This window comes from Tursiops truncatus, chromosome 8 (assembly GCF_011762595.2).
Source record: "Tursiops truncatus isolate mTurTru1 chromosome 8, mTurTru1.mat.Y, whole genome shotgun sequence".
In the NCBI taxonomy this organism is placed as follows: domain Eukaryota; kingdom Metazoa; phylum Chordata; class Mammalia; order Artiodactyla; family Delphinidae; genus Tursiops; species Tursiops truncatus.
This window is the reverse complement of record NC_047041.1, coordinates 34,657,479-34,683,433: the sequence shown is the minus strand read 5'-3', so window position 1 is coordinate 34,683,433 and position 25,955 is coordinate 34,657,479.

The window sequence follows — 25,955 nt, the reverse complement described above, 5'->3', positions numbered from 1 at the left end:
CATTTTTCACAGAACTAGAACAAAAAATTTTGCAATTTGTATGGAAACACAAAAGACCCCGAATAGCCAAAGCAATCTTGAGAACGAAAGAAGGAACTGGAGGAATCAGGCTCCCAGACTTCAGACTATACTACAAAGCTACAGTTATCAAAACGGTATGGTACTGGCACAAAAACAGAAAGATAGATCAATGGAACAGGATAGAAAGCCCAGAGATAAACCCACGCACATATGGTCAACTTATCTTTGACAAAGGAGGCAGAAATGTACTGTGGAGAAAGGACAGCCTATTCAATAAGTGGTGCTGGGAAAACTGGACAGCTACATGTAAAAGTATGAAGTTAGATCACTCCCTAACACCATACACAAAAATAAGCTCAAAATGGATTAAAGACCTAAATGTAAGGCCAGAAACTATCAAACTCTTAGAGGAAAACATAGGCAGAACACTCTATGACATAAATCACAGCAAGATTCTTTCTGACCCACCTCCTAGAGTAATGGAAATAAAAACAAGAGTAAACAAATGGGACCTAATGAAACTTAAAAGCTTTTGCGCAGCAAAGGAAACCATAAAGAAGACCAAAAGACAACCCTCAGAATGGGAGAAAATATTTGCAAATGAAGCAACTGACAAAGGATTGATCTCCAAAATTTATAAGCAGCTCATGCAGCTTAATAACAAAAAAACAAACAACCCAATCCAAAAATGGGCAGAAGACCTAAATAGACATTTCTCCAAAGAAGATATACAGAGTGCCAACAAACACATGAAAGAATGCTCAACATCACTAATCATGAGAGAAATGCAAATCAAAACTACAATGAGATATCATCTCACACCAGTCAGAATGGCCATCATCAAAAAATCTAGAAACAATAAATGCTGGAGAGGGTGTGGAGAAAAGGGAACCCTCTTACACTGTTGGTGGGAATGTAAATTGATACAGCCACTGTGGAGAACAGTATGGAGGTTCCTTAAAAAGCTACAAATAGAACTACCATATGACCCAGCAATCCCACTACTGGGCATATACCCTGAGAAAACCATAATTCAAAAAGAGTCATGTACCAAAATGTTCATTGCAGCTCTATTTACAATAGCCCAGAGATGGAAACAACCTAGGTGTCCATCATCGGATGAATGGATAAAGAAGATGTGGCACATATATACAATGGAATATTACTCAGCCATAAAAAGAGACGAAATTGAGCTATTTGTAATGAGGTGGATAGACCTAGAGTCTGTCATACAGAGTGAAGTAAGTCAGAAAGAGAGAGACAAATACCGTATGCTAACACATATATATGGAATTAAAAAAAAAAAAAAATGTCATGAAAAACCTAGGGGTGAAACAGGAATAAAGACACAGACTTACTAGAGAATGGACTTGAGGCTATGGGGAGGGGGAAGTGTAAACGGTGACAAAGCGATAAAGAGGCATGGACATATATACACTACCAAACGTAAGGTAGATAGCTAGTGGGAAGCAGCCGCATAGCACAGGGAGATCAGCTCGGTGCTTTGTGACCGCCTGGAGGGGTGGGATAGGGAGGGTGGGAGGGAGGGAGACGCAAACGGGAAGAGATATGGGAATATATGTATATATATAACTGATTCATTTTGTTGTGAAGCTGAAACTAACATACCATTGTAAAGCAATTATACTCCAATAAAGATGTTAAAAAAAAAAAAAAAATCAGAAAAATATTAACTCCAAAGATGTTTTTTGAAAAGATTAGCATACAACAATACTAAAGAAAATCTACACACACATACACACACAGATAAGAAATATTTTTCAATGATTTTTCTGAAAACCGAATGAGTTATAAACATAAAAAACAAACATTTAATTTCAATATGAGAACTGAAATGTGGAAAACAGTGATAAAGGATGGTTGAGGATATTTGAGTAAATTATTCTCATATCTTTTATTTTTCTGTAAGAACATGAATTTGTTACTAATTCAGAATATCTAAATATGCAGTATATCTCAATTGATTTAAAGGAACATTTCTTGTTATGCATTACTCCCAGACATAAGCTCAATAAATATTGGTATGAGCATACATGCATACCCAATTGGAATTCTATTATATGAAAGGAAAGAAATATATATCCTACCAATTTTAAACAACACATCTATAAAAGTATGCAAAAATATAGAATTTTGACCTCAATCAACTAAAAATTTTGGGAAGTACTTAAAAGATGAAATTCGATGAAATATAAAATGAGGATATCTGCAAACCTAAGCATAAGCTGAGACAGATACCTGTTGAACTGGTCACTTATAAGTGCTTCTCAAGCTAAGAGCTCCTGACAAAGAAACAGGAAGTATCCTGTGGCTGGTGACTAAGCATTATCTCAGATGCAGTAGCCATGAGAATGTGCTGCTCAGATCTCCTTCTGTGGGAATCACTGTTGACTGAGCCCTGCTGTTACCTTTTTGAATCCATGAACATGTCCATGTTGAGGGCATGCATTCTGTGGACTACTTCCAGCCCATATCTGAGCATAGCAGAAATGCTACTCAGGCCCTTTCCTGCCTCCTCGGTTACTGAAGCAAGACTCCTCCAACAAATGACATTGGCTAAAGGACTCTCCATGTAAATGGTTGACCTTTTCTTAGAACTGTGTTGCAGTCTGATTTTCTCCCCCAAACCCCCTACCATACTTTTCTACTCTATTATCGTCAGACCTTCATTGGGCTGTGTAGACTCACTCTATCTTCTTCAATTTATTTATCTTTATCTTTCAAGAGTATTTCTCCCCTTAAATTTATTCATTGTATATTCCTAGGTTGGTAGCTACTCCTCTGAGTTAACTACTGAAGTTCAAGAGCCATAGGGAGCCCCTCTCTCCCAGAAGAAAATCCCAATCTCTTAGGTTACCCAGGCTATCATACAAAATGTTTAAACAATGTTCCAAAATTCACATACATACATTGATATATGACCAAGGATTGTCATGCATTTGAAGAAAACTAATAAAAGAAAAAAACTATAGCTTTCAGTTTTCATATCCTAATAGTGCAAAAGGAATGAATTGAATTAAAGTATGGAATGGAATAATATAGATTATAGACCTATAAGTAATAAGAAAGATACATTTTAAAGTATACAAATTGAAAACAACCTGACATAATTTCTGAATGCCTATAAAAAGGAAAGGATAGGGCTTCCCTGGTGGTGCAGTGGTTGAGAGCCTTCCTGCCGATGCAGGGGACACGGGTTCATGCCCCGGTCCGGGAAGATCCCACATGCCGCAGAGCAGCTGGGCCCATGAGCCATGGCCATTGAGCTTGTGCGTCCGGAGCCTGTGCTCCGCAACGGGAGAGGCCACAACAGTGAGAGGTCTGCATACCGAAAAAAAAAAAAAAAAAGGAAAGGATAATCTAAAAATCCCCATAAAGAGAAACAAAAGAAATAAGAATGAGTATCATACTGACATTAGAAATGACACTAACTGCATTGGAATGAAATTAGAAATCAAAAGCAGAAGAAAGCAAAAAAAAAAAATATTACAAATATGTAGAAGCTAAAACACACACTCTAAACAAACTAGTTGTAAAGAATTTGGAGAATTAGAAAATATCTAGACAGGGAAGTGTGACCAAGATAGAAGAGTAGGAAGACCCTGGCTCGCCTCTTCCCCTTTCTATAAACACCTAAATTGCAAATGTTTATAGAAAAGCTATCTGTGAGAGCCACCTGAAGACTAGCAGAAAATACTTTCCACACTCAAGAGGAACCACAATGAGATGGGTAGAAGAGGGACATACATATTTAGTCAAGACACACAGCCCCAAGTAGGTAAGCCACAAAAAGGACCATAATCACAATTGCAGAGGTCCTCCCATAGGATCAAAGCTCCACATCAGACTCCCAGGGGCCCTGCACCAAGAAGGTAGTCCCAAGAATGTGTGCCTTTTGAGACCATCAGGGCTTGTGTATGGGAGAGTGAGAGGACTGTAAGAAACTGAGCCTCTATTCTTAAAGGACATACACAAAATCTTATATGCTTCAACTCCAGATGCAGAGGCAATAATTTGAAATGAACTTCATCAGACCCACTTGCTGATCTTGGAGAGCTTCCCAGAGAGGCAGACAACAACTGGGACTCCCCCTGAGAACACAGACACTGGCAGCTGCCAGTTTTGTGAACTCATTCTACCAGGAGGACACTGGTGCTGGCTAGCACCATTTTGGAGTCCTCCCTCTAAACTATCAGTGCTGGGGACCTACCCACAAAGCAATGGGGCAGCACAAATCTTGAAACACCCTGGCTGTTCAGCCAGCTTGTAGGGATATGGTCTCACCCCATGGGCCTGCACAAGCTCTGGGTCTTCCCAGCCCCACAGCCAGGCACCACAGGACCTGGTCTTTCCCACAGCAGGCTGGCAGCAATTCTGGATCCCCTGGGTCCTATAGCCAGCTGCCTCAGAAACCAGCCCCTCCCACCAATGGACAAGTACCAACCACAGTCCCAGCAGCCAGTAGTTTGGGGACCTGTCCCTGCTCACCAACAGGGCTAAATAAGCCCCCCTAAACCCCTGGGTCACACAGTTAGCTATGCTCAGACCCAGCCCCACCCCACTGTGAGCCACAGCCACTGTACAAGAATCTGGCAGCCAACCAGACTGGAGGCCTGTCCTGTCTATCAGTGTGCCCATAGTAGTTGGCCAAACCACAACAGAAGGGTCCACATAGCCCACATATGGGTTATCCCCAGGCTATAACTCTGGTGATGAGAAGTGAGAGTGCTGCTGGGCCCCATAGGACATATCTTACATAGAGCCACTTCTCCAAAATTGTGAAAAGTAACTGACCTACCAAATACATAGAAGTAAACACAGAGAATTAGGCAAAATTAGGAGACAGAGGAATATGTTCCAAACAAGGAAACAAGACAAAACCTCAGAAAAACAACCAACAAAGTAGAGGTAAGCAATCTATCCAATTAATAGTTCTAGGTATTGATTATAAAGATACTCAATGAAATTGGGCTAAGAACAGATGGACACAGTGATAATTTTAACACAGTGATAATTTTTAACAAAGAGTTAGAAAATAAAAAAAAATAGAGCTGAAGAATAAAATAACTGAAATAAAAAAAATACATTAGAAGGAATCAACAGTAAATTAGGTGATACAGAGAAATGGATTAGTGAACTGAAGACAGAGTAGTGGAAATCACCCAGGCTGAACAGAAAAAAGAATTTTAAAAAATGAGGACACTTTGAGGACCTTTGGGACATCAAGCATACTAGCATTCATATTATTGGGGCTCCAGAAGAAGAGAGAGAATGGGACAAAACTTATTTGAAGAAATAACATTTGAAAACTTTCCTAACCTGGAAAAGGAAATATAAACAGGTCCAGAAAGCAAAGAGAGTCCCAAACAAGATGAACGCAAAGAGGTCTACACCAAAATGCATTATAATTAAAATAGGAAAAATTAAAGATAAAGAATAACTACTAGTGAGCAAAAACTAAAGGAGTTCAGCACAAGTAAATGAGCTTAACAAAAAATGTTAAAGGGACTTCTCTAAGTGGAAAAGACCACAAGTAGAAATATGAAAATTACAAAAGAAAAAAAATCTCATTGGCAAAAGGAAAAAAACAGTAAAGGTAGTAGATCAACCACTTATAAAATTAGTAGGAAGGTTAAAACACAAAAGTAATAAAATCATCTATATCCATAATAAGTGTCTAAGGGATACACAAAGCAAAACTATGTAAAATATAATATCAAAAATACTAAATGTGGGGAGAATAAAAATCCAGGGTTGTGAGAATGCATTCAAACTATATATATATATATATATATATATATATTTAACCATGAGGTTCATGTGTATATATATAGGTTCATGCATATATATATTTTATATATATATATATATATATATATATATGCATGAACCTCATGGTAATTATAAATTAAAAATCTATAATACATGCACACAAGAAAGAGAAAGGAATCAAAACATAACACTAAATATAGTCATCAAATCACAAAGAAAGAGAGCAAAAGAAGAAAGGAATTTTAAAAAAAAAAAGAACTACAGAAACAAACAGAAAATGATTAACCAAATTGTAATGATACAAACCTATTAATAATTACTTTAAATGTAAATGGATTAAATTCTCAAGCAAAAAACATAGAATGGCTAAATAGATTAAAAAAAAAATCAAGACTCATATGCTGCCTACTAGAGACTCACCTCAGATCTAAAGACACAAACAGACTGAAAGTGAGGGCAATGAAAATGATATTCTATGCAAATGACAATGAAAAGAAAGCTGGGGTATCAATGATTATATCATACAAAATAAACTTTAAAACAAAAACTGTAACAGAAGAGAAAGAAGGACATTACATAATGATAAAGGGATCAATCCAACAAAAATATACAATATGTGTAAATATATATGCACCCAAAACAGCAGCACTGAAACACATAGAGCAAATATTAGCAAGCATAAAGGGAGAATTTGACATAGCACAATAATAGTAGGAGTATTTAACACCCCACTTACATCAATTGACAGATCAATAAGTTTAATAAAATTAAAATCATATCAAACAACTTTTCTGACCACAAACATATGAAATTAGATTTCTACTACAAGAAAAAAATGCAAAAAAACCCTAAAAACACATGGATGTTAAACAACATGCTACTAAATCAAAAATTACCTGGAGACAGATGAAAATGAAAACACAATAATCCAATATCTATGGGAATCAGCAAAAACATTTCTAAGGGGAAAGTTTACAGCATTAGTAGCCTACCTCAGGAAACAAGAAAAATCTCAAAACAAAAACAAACAATTGTACTTTATACCTGAAGGTACTAGAATACAAACAAACAAAACCCAAAGTTAGTAGGAGGAAATAAATAACAAACATCAAAACAGAAATAAATGACATAGAGACTAGAAACAATAGAAAAGATCAATGAGACTAAACCTGGTTTTTGGAAGGATATACAAAATTGATAAAACAGTAAGCAGACTCATCAAGAAAAATAAAATAAGGGGGCCCAAATTACATCAGAAATGAAAGAGGAGAAATTACAACTAACAAAACAGAAATACAAAGGACCATAAAATGTTTCTATAAACAATAATATGTCAAGAAAATGGAAATCCAGAAGAAATTAATGAATTCCTATAAATGTACAATCTCCCAAAATTGAATCAGGGAGAAATAGAAAATATGAACAGACAGGTTACTAGTAATGAAATTGAATCAGTAATAGAAAAAAATCCCCCAAACAACAACAAACAGTCCAGGACCAGACAACTTTAAAAGTAAATTCTACCAAAAAATTAAAGAGGAGATAACATCTATCCTTCTCAAACTATTCTAAAAATTTGAAGGGAAAGAAATTCTTATAAAATTATTCTACAAGGCCAGCATAACCTTCATAGCAAAGCCAAACAAAGACAACACACAAAAAATAAAATTACAGGCCAATGTCACTGATGAACATAGGCGTAAAAATTCTCAACAAATTATTAACAAGCTATATTCAACAATACATTTAAAAAATAATACGACTTGGGGCTTCCCTGGTGGTGCAGTGGTTGAGAGTCCACCTGCCAATGCAGGGGACACAGGTTCATGCCCCGGTCCGGGAAGATCCCACATGCCACGGAGCGGCTGGGCCCGTGAGCCATGACCACTGAGCCTGTGCATCCAGAGCCTGTGTTCCGCAACGGGAGAGGCCACAACAGTGAGAGGTCCGTGTAAAAAAATAATAATAATAATAATAAAAATAAAAAATATTACACCTTGATCAAGTGGAATTTATCCCAGGAATGCAAGAATGGTTCAATATCTGCCAATCAATCACTGTGCTACACCACATTAACCAATTGAAGAATAAAACTCATAAGATTGTTTCCGTAGGTGCAGAAAAAGCTGTTGACAATATTTGACATCCATTTATGATAAAAACTCTCAACAAAATGAGTAGAGAGAGAACACATCTCAACATAATAAAGGCAGTGTACCACAAATATGCATCCAATGTCATACTCAACTGTGAAATGCTGACAGCACTGCCTATAAAACCAGGTACAAGATAACATTGCCCACTCTCACCAATTTTATTCAAGATAGTATTGGAAGTTCTGGCAAAAGCAATCAAACAAGAAAAAATAATTAATAAAAGGAATTCAATTTAGAAAAGAAGCAAAACCTTCACTGTATGCAGATGACAAAATACTATATACAGGAAATCCTAAAGATGCCACCAAAAATTATTAGAATGAATATATGAATTCAGTAAACTGTTGGGAGACAAAATTAATATACAGAAATCTGTTGTGTTTCTATACACTAACAACAAACTATCAGAAAGAAATAAAGGAAATAACCCCATTTAAAATTACATCAAAAAATAGAATAAAATACCTGAGAATAAACCTAACCAAGGAGGTAAAATACTTGTACTTGGAAAACTACCAGACACTAATGGAAGAAATTGAAGTCAGTACAAACAAATGGAAAGATATATTATGTGGAAGAATTGATATTGTTAAAATGACCATACATCCCAAGGCAACCTACAGATTCAATGCAAACCCTATCAAAATACCAATGTTACTTTTTACAGAACTAAAACAAATAATCTGAAAATTTTTATGCAAAAACAAAAGAATCTGAATAACAAAAACAGTCTTGAGAAAGAACAAAGCTGGACGAATCATGCTTGTTGATTTCAAACTATATTGCAAAATAACGGTCATCAACACAGTGTGGTCCTGGCACAAAAACAAACACATTGATCAGTGGAACAGAATAGACAGTCCAGAACTGAATGCACACTGGATGTTATTGAGCCATAAAAAAAATATTAAACCTTGGCATTTGCAACAACATGGGTGGATCTAGATGATATTATGCTAAGTGAAATAAGACAAAGAGAGAAAGACAAATTCTGCATGATCTCACTTACATGTGAGATATGAAAAACAAACCAAACATAGACTGCAAAATTAAAACAGACATACAGAGAACAAATAGTTAGTTGCCAGAGGGAGGGGGTTGTGGGATAGGCAAAATAGGTTAAGAGAATAAAGAGGTACAAACCTTCAGTTATATAAAAATAAATAATGGGTGTGTAATATACAGTATAAGGAATATGGTCAATAATATGGTAATAACCTTATATGGGGACAGATGTTTAGTAGACTTTTCATGGTGATCATTCCATAATGTATGTAAATTTCAAATAATTATGTAGTAAAACCAATATTAATATAATATGATGTCAACTCTATTTCAGTTTTTAAAAATCTACAAAAAAGAAAAATATCTTGAGACAGATAAAATGAAAACAGAACATAGAAAACTTATGGGTCCTAGCAAAAGCAGCATTAAGAGCGATGTTTATATTTGTAAGCATTTACATTAGAAAAAGAGAAAAATCTAAAATCAACAACATAACTTTACATGTTTTGGAACTATAAAGGAAGAAAAACTAAACCCAAAACTAAAAGAAAGAAGGAAATAAAGATAGAGCACAGAAGGTAAAATGAAGAATGAAAAACAACAGAGGAAATCAAGAAAACCAAAGTTCGGTTATTCAAAAGGATCAAAAAATTTGACAACATTTAGCTACATTGGGTAAGAAACAAAGTGAAAAGAAACAAACTGCTAAAATAAAAAATGAGTGTGGGGACATTACCAATTCTACAGAAGTAAAAAGGATTTTAAGAAAACACTATGAACAACTGTATGAAACAAATTGGATAACTTAGATGAAATGGACAAATTCCTAAAAGCACAAAACTTACCAAGACTGATTGATGTAATGAAATTGAATCAGTAATCCAAAACCTCCCAACAAAGGTAAGTCCTAGACAAGATGGCTTCACTCATGAATTCTAACAAGCATTTAAAGAAGCTATCTACAGATTTAATACTGTCCATATCCAAATCTCATTATCATTTCTTATATTTTTTTTAAAAAAAATCCTAAAATTCATATGAAACCATAAATGACCCCAAGTAACCAAAACACTATTGACATAAAAGAACATAGCTTGAACATTTCCCTTCCTGATTTCAAAATGTATTACAAAACTACAGTAATTAAAACAGCATGGCACTGGCATAAAAGCAAGCACATAGAAAAATGAAACAGAACAAAAGGACCAAAAACAAACCCACATATATATGGTCAACCAATCTTTGACAAAAGTGCCAAGAATATACAATGTGGAAAGTATCATCTCTTCAACATTGAATAGACACATGCAAAATTATGAAACTGGACCATCATACACAAAAAACAAATCACTGTGAGTTAAAGACTTAAATGTAAGACCTGAAACGGTAAAACTCCAAGAAGGAAGTATACAAGAAAATTTCTTGACATTGATCTTAGCAATAATTTCTTGGTTATAACTTGAATAGCATACAAAGCAAAAGCAAAAACAGACAAGTGGAACTACATCAAACCAAAAATCTTCTGCAAAGCAAAGGAAAAAATCAAGCGTGAACACCCAACCTGTGGAATAGGAGAAAATATCCTATATATGTAAGGAACTAGCAAAAAAACAAATAACTTGCTTTTAAAATAAGTAAATAACTTGAATAGACATTTTATCAAGGAAGGTATATGTGATATTGTGTTATAATAAGACATATATACATATTTATATATGCTTTTATATATATATACATATATATACATATATATATACATATATATACATATATACATATGTATACATATGTATACATATACATATATATACATATATATACATATATATATATACAATCTCTAGTTCCTGGGCAGAACTCCTAAAGTCCTCGCAATTTCTCCAGTAATAGGGGTGATAAGAACATCATTAGTTATAATATTTGGTCTTTGTCCTTGGTTCCTGACACAAGAGTTTTTAGACACTTGGAACCTCCAGAGTGAGTAGTGTCTTTTTCTATGCTAATAAGATTATTGGTGGCTGGGACCAATAGATCACTTCAGAATGGGAGTTGTTCACTGGGAAGACCAAGGCATGATTAGAGGGTTGAAACATTCAGCCCTAACCCATAACTTCCAGGAAGGAGAGAGGGAATAAATGTTAAGTGAGTACCAATGGTAAATGATTAATCAATCATGTCTAACAATGAAATCTCTAAAACTACTGATTTCCTAGAGCTTTTGAGTTAGTGAACACATTGAGAATACCTGCAGAAGGCATGGAAACTCTTTGTATACCCGACATTACCTTGCCCTAGGTGTCTCTTCCACTTTGCTCTTCTTGATTTAGATCTTTAATAATAAAATGGTAATAATAAGTAAACTGTTTCCTTGAGTTCTGTGGGCAATTCTAACAAATTATCAAGATGAGGTCTTGAGAATTCCTGATTTCTGGCAGTTCATGACTTGTAATTGACATCAAAAATGGGGACACTCTTGTGATTCTGAGCCCTTAACTTTTGGGGTCTGTGATAATCCTGGTAGTTTGTGTCAGAATTTAATTGAATTGTAGGATACTGGTTGGTGTCTGGAGAATTGGTTGGTGTGGGAAAAAAGCCTACACACACTTGGTGTCAAATATTGTGAGTAAAAAGCAGCTCATAGAACAAATGTATGTACACCAAGGGGGAAAGTGGCGGGGGGCGGGGGGGTTGGTGTGATGAATTGGGAGATTGGGATTGACATATAGACACTAATATGTATAAAATGGATAGCTAATAAGAACCTGTTGTATAAAAAAAATTATAAAAATATAATAAAAAGCAGCACATAACATAAAATGGCCAACAGGTATTTGAAAAGGTGGTCAACATCACTAACCTTCAGTGAAATGCAAATCAAAACCTCAATGAGACATTATGTCACACCTGTTAGGATAATTATTATGATAAAACAAAAGGTAACAAGGGTAGCAGTAATGTGGAGAAGTTGAAATCTTTGTACATTTTTTTTACATATTTTTACATTCTCTTGTTGGTAAGAATATAAAATGGTGCAGCTGCTATGGAAAACAGTATGGAGTTTCTCAAAAAATTGTATAAATATAGAAGTGATATATGACCCAGCAATCTCACTTATAGGTATATACTCAAAGAATTGAAGTTAGGATCTTGAAGAGATATCTGCACTAATATTTCCATACAGAATTATTCACTATAGCCAAGATATGCAAACATCCTAAGTGATCATCAAAAGGTTAATGGATAAAGAAAATGTGGTATATACACACAATAAAATATTACTTGGTCTTAAAAAATGAAGGCAATCCTACCATTTGCCATAATATATATTAACCTGAAGGATGTTATGCTAAGCAAAATTAGCAAGTAAAAGAAGGACAAATAATGCATGCTTCCACTTATATAAGGTATCTAAAATTGTCAAAGTCATAGAAGGAGAGAATAGAATGGTGGTTGCCAAAAGCTAGGAGGAAGGGAAATAAGGATTTGTTCAATTATAAAGTTTCAGTTAATAAGATGAATAAGTTCTAGAGATCTGCAATTCAACATAGTGCCCATGATTAGCAATATTATATTGTACACTTAAAAATTTGTTGAGGGGGAGTCAAGATGGTGGAATATGATGATGTGGAACTCATCACCCCTCACAAGTACATCAAGAATACATCTACAGGGGCTTGCCTCATGGTGAAGTGGTTAAGAATCCGCCTACCAATGCAAGGGACATGGGTTTGAGACCTGGTCCCACATGCCATGGACCAACTAAGCCTGAGCACCACAAGTACTGAGCCTATGCTCTAGAGCCCTGAGCCACAACTACTGAAGACCATGTGCCTAGAGCCCATGCTCTGCAACAAGAGAAGCCACCACAATGAGAAGCTCATGCACTGCACCAAAGAGTAGCCCTCACTCACCACAACTAGAGAAAGCCCGCACGCAGCAATGAAGACCCAATACAGCCAACAAATAAATAAATAAATAAAAAGAATGCATCTACAAATGGAACAGTTCTCATAGAACACCTGCTGAACATTAGTGGAAGACTTTGGACACATAAAAGGACAAGAAAAATCCACTCACAACCATGTAGGATGAAAGAAAGAAGCAAAAAAATAAGAGAAATCAAAAAAGGAACCAGCAAATATGATGGGAAGCTGAAGAAGAGGGGAGGTCCCTGCACTCAGAAAAACTCACTCACTGTTGTGAAATAAGCTGGGAAAGAAAAAAAAAAAACCTTCAGGGAATCAAGTGAGAATGCAGCAGATGGTCTGTGGAAGGCAGGACACAGTAATAACTGCATGTATGGAACACAGTGCAGCTCTGCACATTCCATCCTGAATGGTGAGTTGCCTGTTACAAAGGGGGTCTGGGTGGGGGTGCTGGAACGTGGAGTTTGGAGTGCAGACCCAGACAGGGGAGAGCTGTTGGCTGTGAAAAGACAGCCAGAAGTGACAGGATTAAGAATCTCCACAACCGGGAAAGTCTGCAAAAGAACCCGAGACAATATAGAAGCAAGACATCATTGTTGAATGTTGTGCAAGGGGGTGGAGCCGCCATTACAACCCCTTTCCCCATCTGCTGGCTTCTTCAGCCTCTGTGAGCAATGGGTGGGGCTCCCATCTGAGCAGGCCCACCTGCCCCTCAGGCCGGAGTTTCCTCCACCCACATGGGCTCCAGGGACTTGAGTGCTGCCAATCCCAAAGCCCCCTTGGGAATCAGCCATGCTCCTGCCTAGGATGAGAATCTCTGATGCTGGCAGGTGCTGAGTGCTAAAGTGTGGGGTTGGGAGAATGGATCTGGGGAGAGGAGTGCTGTTGGCTGCACAGATACAGCAGAGGGGATGGGAGTGAAAGAACGCATGGAATGCCCCTAGAGGAAGTATGGTCTGCCTGGAAATTGAGGAGGCATTGTTAAGAGGTGCATGGGTGGTGGGGCCACCACCACCCGCACACATCAGCTCCTGCTTCTGCTGTTACTGGGAGGGACTCCTACCAGAATGAGTGCACCACAGTCTGTTACAACTGCTTGATGGTACTGGCTGCAGCAGGCAACTCACACACACCCCAACGATGGTTACCATATACCTCCCTAGCCTGAGTAAGTGTCCCCCCAAGCAGGTGCTGCTTTCACTCCCTCTTGCCTGGGCAAGGAACAGATGACTGAGGGTGGCACACACACAGAGGTGGGGTCAAAACCAAAGCTGAGCCCAAGGGGTGGTGCAACTAAGGAAGATGAATGAAAATCTTTCTGTGCAGCTGCACAAGCCACAGATTAAATCCCCAAGATCAGCTTGGTAAATCCTGCATCTGTGGAACACCTGAATAGACAATGAGTGTTCCCACAATTGAGATGGGTCTACTCTTTGCAGCAGTGGAGAGCAAATACATGTTAGAGTCAGGCCAGGTCAGAGTCTGAGCTGGACCCACAGTGCCCACAGCAGATCCAGAGACCTATCTAGAGGTATTAGAAGGCCTCCTGGGGAGGCAGGGATTGGCTCTGACTTACTGTGGGAGCAAGGACATGGACGGGGAGGCCCCAGGAAAATATTCTTGTTACCATTATTCTTTTTTTCTTTGTTTCATTTTGTTCAGTTCTTGGTATTGTTGCTTTTATTATTTTTTATCTTTTATTTTTATTAAAAAATGTAATGTATATATTTTTATTTTTCTATTTTTACTTTGCTTTTTTGTTAGTGTTTTTTCTTGGTTTTGTTCTCTTTTTTTTTTTTTTGAGTGTTTTTATATTTCTCTTTTATAATTTCTTCACTATTTTTGTTGTTTGTTTGCTTTCTGGTTTTGTTTTATTTTTCATTTTTTTGTTTCTGTTAGTTTAGTCCTTATTGACTATTCTCATTTTTGAATTCCTTGTTTGTTCTCTTGGTTTTAAATCTTTTTTTCTTATTTTTTTATATTTCTTCTGTGTGTGTGTGTGTTGTTGTTGTTGCTGCTCTTTGTTTGCTGTTGTTTTTGCTACTTGTCTTGGCTTTTGTTTGTTTCCTTTTTTCTATTTTCTTGTCTTTCTTTTATCTCTGGCCACATGGTGCAGCTTGCGGGCCTTTGATTCCCCAGCCAGTGTTTGGGTCTGGATCACTGGGGCAGGAAGGCCAAGTTCAGGATGCTGGACGGCCAGAGAATTCCCAGGCTCAGGGAATATTAATCAGTATTCATACTCCCGGAAGCAACCATATGAACAAAAAGACCCAGCCCACACAACTGTCTGCAGGCTCCAATGCTAGATACCTCACACCAAACAACAAGCAAGACAGGAACACAGTACGACCCAAGAGCAGAAACGCTGCCTAAAGTCATACTAGGCTCACAGATAACCCAAAACACACCACCTAATGCTGCCCTGTGATTCAGAGGGAAAAGACTCAGCTCCTCTGCCAGAGTGCAGGCACCAGTCCATTCCACAAGGAAGCTTACACAAGCTGCTAGACAACACTCACTCACCAGGGGAGAGACAACAGAAGCAAGAGTAGCTATGACACTGCAGCCTGCAGAAAGTAAACCATAAGTAAAAACAGTAGGTTAGACAAAATAACACGATAAAGAAATACGTTGCATATGAAGGAGCAAGGTAAAATACCACAAGACCAAATAAATGAAGAGGAAATAGGCAACCTACTGAAAAAGAATTCAGAGTAATGATAATAAAGATGATCCAATATCTAGGAAGTAGAATGGAGGCATGGATCGAGAAGATACAAGAAATATTTAACAAGGACCTAGAAGAACTAAAGAACAAACAATCAGTGATGAACAACACAATAACTGAAATAAAAAAGTACACTAGAAGGAATCTAGTGAGATTCCTGAGGCAGAAGAGCAGATAATGCGCTGGAAGATAGAAGGGTGGAAATAACTGCCAAGGAGTAGAATAAAGAATATTGCTGGGACAATATTAAATGCACAAACATTCAAATTATAGTAGTCCCAGAAGAAGAGAAAGGGACAGGGCCTGAGAAAATGTTTAAAAGATTATACTCAAAAACTTCACTAACATAGGAAAGAAAGAAAACCCCAAGTCCAGGAAGTGCAAAATCCCATACAGGATAAACCCAAGGAGAAACATGCCAAGACACATATTATTTAAACTATCAAAAAATTAAATGAAAAGAAAAAATATTAAAAGCAGTAAGGGAAAAGCAACAAATAAACTACAAGGGAATCCCCATAAGGTTATCAGTTGATTTTTAAGCAAAAATTCTGCAGGACAGAACAGACTGGCAGGACATATTTAAAGTGATGAAAAGGAAAAACCTACAACCAAGATTACTTTACCCAGCAAAGATCTCATTCAGATTCTATGGCGAAATCAAAAGGTTTACAGACAAGCAAAAGCTAACAGAATTCAGCACCACCAAAAAAGCTTTACAACAAATAATAAAGGAACTTCTCTAGGCAGGAAACACAAGAGAAGAAAAAGACCTACAAGATAAAACACAAAACAATTAAGACAATGGCAATTGTAACATACATTTGGTAATTACCTTAAATGTAAATGGATTAGATGTTCCACCAAAAGACACAGACTAGCTGAATGGATACAAAAACAAGACCCATATACATGCTGTCTACAAGAGACGCACTTCAGACATAGGGACACATACAGACTGAAAGTGAGGAGATGGAAAAAGATATTTCATGAAAATGGGAATCAAAAGAAAGCTGGAGTAGCAATCCTCATATTAGACAAAATATACTTTAAAATGAAGACTGTTACAAGAGACAAGGAAGGACACTACATAATGATCAAGGGATAAATTCAAAAAGAAAATATAACAATTCTAAATATTTATACACCCAACATAGCAGCACCTCAATACATAACAGCCATAAGAGCAGAAATCAACAGTAACACAATAATAGTGGGGTACTATAACACTCCACTTAACACCAATGGACAGATCATCCTTACAGAAAATTAATAAGGAAACACAAGCTTTCAATGACACATTAGACCAAATAGACTTAATTGATATTTATAAGACATTCCAACTGAAAGCAGCAGAATAAACTTTCTTCTCAAGTGCTCATGGAACATTCTCCAGAATAGATCATATCTTGGGTCACAAATCAAGCTTCAGGAAATTTAAGAAAATTGAAATTGTATCAAACATCTTTTCTGAACACAACACTATAAGATCAGAAATCAATTACAGGAAAAAAAATGGAACAAATACAAACACATGGAGGATAAACAATACCCTACTATATAACCAAAAGATCACTGAAGAAATCAAAAAATACCTAGAAATAAATGACAACAAAAACAAGATGACCCAAAACCAATGGGATACAGGAAAAGAAGTTCTACAAAGGAAGTTTATAGCAATAAAATCCTACCTCAAGAAACAAGAAAAATCTCAAATAAACAACATAATCTTACACCAAAACCAACTAGAGAAAGAAGAATAAGCAAAACCCAAAGCTAGTAGAAGGAATGAAATCATAAAGATCAGAGCAGGAATAAATGAAACAGAAATGAAGAAAACGACCAGAGGGCAAACAGAAGAAGCAAGAAGAACCACAATCCTGCAGCCTGTGGAACAAAAACCACATTCACAGAAAGATAGACAAGATGAATAAGAGGGCTATATACTAGATGAAGGAACAAGATAAAACAACTAAATGAAGTGGAGATAGGCAACCTTCCAGAAAAAGAGTTCAGAATAATGATAGTGAAGATGATCCAGGACCTCGGAAAAAGAATGGAGGCAAAGATTGAGAAGATGCAAGAAATGTTTAGCAAAGACCTAGAAGAATTAAAGAACAAACAAACAGAGATGAACAATACAATAGCTGAAATGAAAACTACACTAGAAGGAATCAATAGCAGAATAACTGTGGCAGAAGAATGGATAAGTGACCTAGAAGACGGAATGTTGGAATTCACTGCTGCGGAACAGACTAAAGAACAAAGAATGAAAAGAAATGAAGACAGCCTAAGAGACCTTTGGGACAACAATAAACACAACAACATTTGCATTATAGGAGTCCCAGAAGGAGAAGAGAGAGAGAAAAAATCAGAGAATATATATGAAGAGATTATACATGGGAAAGGAAATAGTCACCCATGTCCAGGAAGTGCAGCAAATCCCATACAGGATAAACACAAGGAGAAACATGCCGAGACACATAGTGATCAATTTAGCAAAAATTAAAGACAAATAAACATTATTGAAAACAGCAAGGGAAACACAACAAATACAAGGGAACTCCCATAAGGTGAACAGCTGAGTTCTCAGCAGAAACTCTACAAACCAGAAGGGAGTGGCATGATATACTTAACGTGATGAAAGGGAAGAACCTACAACCAAGATTACTCTACCCAGCAGAGTAATCTCATTCAGATTTGATGGAGAAATCAAAAGCTTAAGAGAAAGCAAAAGCTAAGAGAATTCAGCACCACCAAACCAGGTCTACAACAAATGCTAAAGGAAGTTCTCTAACTGAGAAACACAAGAGAAGAAAAGGACCTACAATAACAAACACAAAACAATTAACAAAATGGTCATAGGAACATACATATCGATAATAACCTTAAACGTGAAAGGATTAAATGCTCCAACTAAAACACACAGGCTCGCTGAATGGATACAAAAACAAGACCCTATATATCCTGTCTACAAGAGATCCACTTCAGACCTAGGGACACATACAGACTGAAAGTGAGGGGGTGGAAAAAGATATTCCATGCCAATGGAAATCGAAAGAAAGCTGGAGTAGCAATACTCATAACAGGTAAAATAGACTTGAAAATAAAGACTGTTACAAGAGACAAGGAAGGACACTACATAATGATCAAGGGATCAATCCAAGAAGACGTAACAATTATGAATATATATGTACCCAACATAGGGGCACCTTAATACATAAGGCAACTGCTAACAGCTATAAAAGGGGAAATCGACAGTAACACAATAATAATGGGGGATGTTAACACCTCACTTACACCAAAGGACAGATCATCCAAAATGAAAATAAATAAGGAAACAAAAGCTTTAAATGACACAATAGACCAGATAGATTTAATTGATATTTATAGGACATTCCATCCAAAAATAGCAGATTACACTTTCCAGTGCACACAGAACATTCTCCAGGATAGATCACATCTTGGGTCACAAATCTAGCCTCAGTAAATTTAAGAAAATTGAAATCATATCAAGAATCTTTTCTGACCACAATGCTATGAGATTAGAAATGAATTACAGGGAAAAAAACATAAAAAAATACAAACACATGGCGGGTAAACAATATGTTACTAAATAACCAAGAGATCACTGAAGAAATCAAAGAGGAAATCAAAAATACCTAGAGACAAATGACAATGAAAACATGATGATCCAAAACCTATGGGATGCAGCAAAAGCAGTTCTAAGATGGGAGTTTATAGCTATAAAATCCTACCTCAAGAAACAAGAAAATCTCAAGTAAACAATATAACCTTACACCTAAAGGAATTAGAGAATGAAGAACGAACAAAACCCAAAGTTAGCAGAAGGAAAGAAATCATAAAGATCAGAGCAGAAACAAATGAAATAGAAACAGAAAAAAAAAAAAAGAAAAAATGGAAAAGATCAATAAAACTGAAAGCTGGTTCTTTGAGAAGATAAACAAAATTGATAAACCATTAGCCAGACTAATCAAGAAAAAGAGGGAGAGGACACAAATCAATAAAATTAGAAATGAAAAAGGAGAAGTTACAACAGACACCACAGAAATACAGAGCATCCTAAGAGACTACTACAAGCAACTCTATGCCAATAAAATGGACAACCTGGAAGAAATGGAAAAATTCTTAGAAAAGTATAACCTTCCAAGACTTAACGAGGAAGAAATAGAAAATATGAACAGACCAATCACAAGTAATGAAATTGAAACTGTGATTAAAAATCTTCCAACAAACAAAAGTCCAGGACCAGATGGCTTCACAGGTGAATTCTATCAATTATTAGAGAAGAGCTAACCCCCATACTTATCAAACTCTTCCAAAAAATTGCAGAGTAAAGAATACACCCAAACTCATTCTATGAGGCCACAATCACCCTGATACTAAAACCAGACAAAGATACTACAGAAAAAGAAAATTACAGATCAATATCACAGATGAATATAGATGCAAAAATCCTCAACAAAATACTAGCAAACAGAACCCAATATACTAGCAAACAGAACCAAAATACTAGCAAACAGAACCCAAAAACACATTAAAAGGATCATACGTCACAATCAAGTGGGATTTATCCCAGGGATGCAAGGATTCTTCAATATACACAAATCAATCAATGTGATACACCATATTAACAAACTGAAGAATAAAAACAATATTATCATCTCAATAGATGCAGAAAAAGCTTTTGACAAAATTCAACACCCATTTATGATAAAAACTCTGCAGAAAGTGGGCATAGAGGGAATCTACCTCAACATAGTAAAGGCCATATACAGCAAACCCACATCAAACATCATTCTCAATGGTGAAAAACTGAAAGCATTTCCTCTAAGATCAAGAATGAGACAAGGATGTCCACTCTCACCACTATTATGCAACATAGTTTTGGAAGTCCTAGTCATGGTGAGAAGAAAAATAAATAAAAGGAATACAAATTGGAAAACAGAGAGTAAAACTATCACTGTTTGCAGATGACATGATACTATACATACAGAATCCTTAAAATGCCACCAGAAAACTACTAGAGCTAATCAATGAATTTGGTAAAGTAGCAGGATACAAAATTAATGCACAGAAATCTCTTGCATTTCTATACACTTATGATGAAAATTCTGAAAGAGAAATTATGGAAACACTCCCATTTACCATTGCAACAAAAAGAATAAAATATCTAAGAATAAACCTACTTAGGGAGACAAAAGACCTTTATGCAGAAAACTATAAGACACTGATGAAAGAAATTTCAGATGATAGGAACAGTTGGAGAGATATACCATGTTCTTGGATTGGAAGAATCAATACTGCGAAAATGACTATATTACCCAAAGAAATCTACAGATTCAATGCAATCCCTATCAAATTACCAATGGCATTGTTTTTTTCTTTTTTTTTTTTTTTGCAGTATGCAGGCCTCTCACTGCTGTGGCCTCTACCGTTGCAGAGCACAGGCTCCAGATGTGCAGGCTCAGTGGCCCTGGCTCACAGGCCTAGTCACTCAGTGGCATGTGGGATCTTCCTGGACCAGGGCACGAACCTGTGTTCCCTGCATTGGCAGGCAGACTCCCAACCACTGCACCACAAGGGAAGCCCCACCAAAGGCATTTTTTATGGAACTAGAGCAAATCATCTTAAAATTTGTATGGAGACGCTAAAGACCCTGAATAACCAAAGCAGTCTTGATGTTAGAAATGGAGCTGGAGGAATCAGACTCCCTGACTTCAGACTATACCACAAAGCTACAGTAATCAAGTCAATATGGTACTGGCACAAAAACTGAAACATAGATCAGTGGAACAGGATAGAAAGCCCAGAGATAAACCCATGTATCTATGGTCAACTAATCTATGACAAAGGAGGCAAAGAAATACAATGGAGAAAAGACAGTCACTTCAAGAAGTGGTGCTGGGAAAACTGGACAGCTACATGTAAAAGAATGAAATTAGAACACTCCCTAACACCATACACAAAAATAAACTCAAAATGGATTCAAGTCCTACATGTAAGACCAGACACTATAAAACTCTTAGAGGAAAACATAAGAAGAGCACTCTTTGACATAAATCACAGCAAGACCTTTTTTGATCCACCTCCTAGATTAATGGAAATAAAAACAAACAAAAAAAACCACATGGGACTAATGAAACTTCAAAGCTTTTGCACAGCAAAAGAAACAATAAACAAGACAAAAAACAACGCCCAGAATGGGAGAAAATATTTGCAAATGAATCAATGGACAATGGATTAATCTCCAAAATATATAAACAGCACATGCAGCTCGATATTAAAGAAACAAACAGCCCAATTCCCAAATGGGCAGAAAACCTAAATAGACATTTCTCCAAAGAAGACATACAGATTGCCAAGAAGCACATGAAAAGCTGTTCAACATCACTAATTATTAGAGAAATGCAAATCAAAACTACAATGAGGTATCACATTACACCAGTTAGAATGGGCATCATCAGAAAATCTACAGACAACAAATGCTGGAGAGGGTGTGGAGAAAAGGGAACATTCTTGCACTATTGGTGGGAATATAAATTGATACAGCCACTATAGAGAACAGTATGGAGGTTCCTTAAAAAACTAAAAATATGATTAGCATATGATCCAGCAATCCCATTACTGGGCATATACCCAGAGAAAACCATAATTCAAAAAGACACATGCACCCCAATATTCATTGCAGCACTATTTACAATAGCCAGGTCATGGACGCAACCTAAATGCCCATCGACAGACAAATGGATAAAGAAGTTGTGGTACATATATACAGTGGAATATTATTCAGCTGTAAAAAGGAACGAAATTGAGTCATTTGTTGACATGTGGATGGATCTAGAGACTGTCATACAGAGTGAAGTCAGAAAGAGAAAAACAAATATCATACATTAACGCATGTATGTGGAACCTAGAAAAATGGTACAGATGAACCGGTTTGCAAGGCAGAAGTTGAGACACAGATGTAGAGAACAAACGTATGGACACCAATGGGGGAAAATCATGCTGGGATAGGGATGGTGGTGTGTTGAATTGGGTGATTGGGACTGACATGTATACACTGATGTGTGTAAAATTGATGACTGATAAGAACCTGTAGTACAAAATAAACCAAAACCAAAAAAAAACAGGAAAGAAGAGAACAATAGCAAAAAAAAAACACTAAAAGCTGGTTCTTTGAGAAGGTAAACAAAACTGATAAACCTTTAGACAGACTCATCAAGGAAAACAGGGAGAGGATGCAAATCAATTAAATTAGAAATGAAAAAGGAGAAGTTACAAGTGACCCCACAGAAATACAAAGGATCATAAGAGAGTACTACAAGCAACTATATGCTAATAACATGGACAACCTGGACGAAATGGACAAATTCTTAGAGTAGTACAAACTTCCAAGACTGAACCAGGAAGAAACAGAAAATATGAACAGACCAATCACAAGCACTGAAATTGAAATTGTGATTAAAAAATTTCCAAAAAATAAAAGCCAATCACCAGATGGCTTCACAGGTGAATTCTATCAAACATTTACAGAAGAGCTATCACCAATCCTTCTCAAACACTTCTGAAATAAAGCAGAGGGAGGAACACCCCAAAACTCATTATACTAGGCCACCATCACCCTGACACCAAAAGCTGGTAAAGATATCAGAAAAAAAAAAAAGAAAGAAAGAAAAGAAAATTACAGGCCAATATCACTGATGAACATAGATGCAAAAATCCCCTACAAAATACTAACAAACCCAATCCAACAACATATTAAAAGGATCATACATGATGATCAAGTTGGATGTTTCCCTGGGATGTAAGGATTCTTCAATATATGTAAATCAATCAATGATACACCATATTAACAAATTGAAGAATAAAAAAATATATGGTCATCTCCATAGATGAAGAAAAAGCTTTTGACAAAATCCAACACCCATTTATGGTAAAACTCTATCCATAAATAAAGATGCAGACATAGAGAATGGACTTGAGGACACGGGGAAGGAGAAAGGTAAGCTGGGATGAAATGAGAGGGTAGCATTGACATATATACACTACCAAATGTAAAATAGATACCTAGTGGGAAGCAGCCACATAGCACAGAGAGATCAGCTTGGTGCTTTTTGACCACCTCGAGGGGTGGGATAGGGAGGGTGGTAGGGAGATGCAAGAGGGAAGGGATATGGTGATATAGGTATACGTATAGCTGATTCACTTTTTTTATACAGCAGAAACTAAAACATTGTAAAGCAATTATATTCCAATAAAGATGTTAAAAAATTAAAAACAAATTCTCTCCATAAAGTGTTCATAGTGGGAATCTACCTCAACATAATAAAGGTCATATATGACAAACCCACAGCAAACATCATTGTCAATGGCGAAAAACAGAAAGTATTTCCTCTAAGATCAGGGGCAACACAAGGGTGTGCCCTCTCACCACTATTATTCAACATAGATTTGGAAGTCCTAGCCATGGCAATCAGAGAGAAAAACAAAATAAAGGAACAAAATTGGAAAAGAAGAAGGCAAGTTGTCACAGTTTACAGATGACATGATACTGTACATAGAAAATTCTAAAGATGCCACCAGAAAACTACTAGAGCTAATCAATGAATTTAGTATTGTCGCAGCATACCAAATTAATACACAGAAATCACTTGCATTCCAATGCACTAACAATGAAATATCAGAAAGAGAAATTAAAGAAACAATCCCATTTACCATTGCAACCAAAAGAATAAAATACCTAGGAATAAACCTACCTAAGGAGGCAAAAGACCTGTACTCAGAAAACTATAAGACACTGATAAAAGAAATCAAAGATGACACAAACAGATGGAGAGATATACTATGGTTTTGGACTGGAATAATCAACCTTGTGAAAATGGCTATAGTACCCAAATGCAATCTGCAGGTACAATGCAATCCCTATCAAATTACCAATGACATTTTTCACAGAACTAAAACAGAAAAGATTATACATTGTATATACACAAACGACCCTGAATAGCTGAAGCAAACTTGAGAAAGAGAAATGTAGCAGAAGGAACCAGGTTCCCCGACTTCAGACTTTACTACAAAGCTACAGTCATCAAGACCACATGGTGCTTGCATAAAACAGAAATATACATCAATGGAACAGGATAGAAAGCCCAGAGATAAACCCACTCACATATGCTCACCTAATCTACGATGAAGGAGGCAAAAATATACAATGGAAAAAGATAGCTTCTTCAATAAGTGGTGCTGTAAAACTGGACAGCTACATGTAAAATAAATGTGTAATTAGAACACTCCCTAACATCATATACAAAAATAAACTTAGAATGGATTAAAGACCTAAATGTATGACCAGACACTATAAAACTCTTAGAGGAAAACATAGGAAGAACACTCTTTTACAAAATAGCAGCAAGATCTTTTTGACCCACCTCCTAGAGTAATGAAAATAAAACCAAAAATAAACAAATGGGACCTAATTAAACTTAAAAGCTTTTGCACAGCAAAGGAAACCATAAACAAGACAAAGAAACAACGTTCATAATAGAAGAAAATATTTGCAAATGAAGCAAATTGCAGAGGATTAATCTTCAAAATATACAAGCAGTTCATGCAGCTCAATATCAAAAAAATTAAAAACCCAGTCAAAAAAATGGGTGGAAGACCTAAATAGATATTTCTCCAAAGAAGACATACAGACAGACAGCAAACACATGAAAAGACATTCAATATCACTAATTATTAGAGAAATACAAATCAAAACTACAATAAGGTATCACCTTACACCAGTCAGAATGACCACCATCAAAAATCTACAAAAAAAAAAAAAATGCTGGAGAGGGTGTGGAGAAAAGGGAACCCTCTTGCACTGTTGATGGGAAAGTAAATTGTTGAAGCTATTATGGAGAACAGTATGGACATTCCTTAAAAAATTAAAAATAGAACTATCATATGACCCAGAAATCCCACTACAGGGCATATTCCCAGAGAAAACCATAATTCAAAAATGTACATGTAACCTAATGTTCATAGCAGCACTATTTACAGTAACCAGGACATGGAAGCAACCTAAATGTCCATCAACAGAGGAATGGATAAAGAAGAAGTGGTACATATATACAATGGAATATTACTCAGCCATAAAAAGGAACAAAACTGGGTCATTTGTAGCTTTGTGGATGGACCTAGAGAGTGTCATGCAGAGTGAAGTAAGTCAGCAAGAGAAAAATAAATACTGTATATTAACGCATATATGTGGAATCTAGAAAAAAAGTATAGATGATCTTATTTACAAAGCAGAAATAGAGA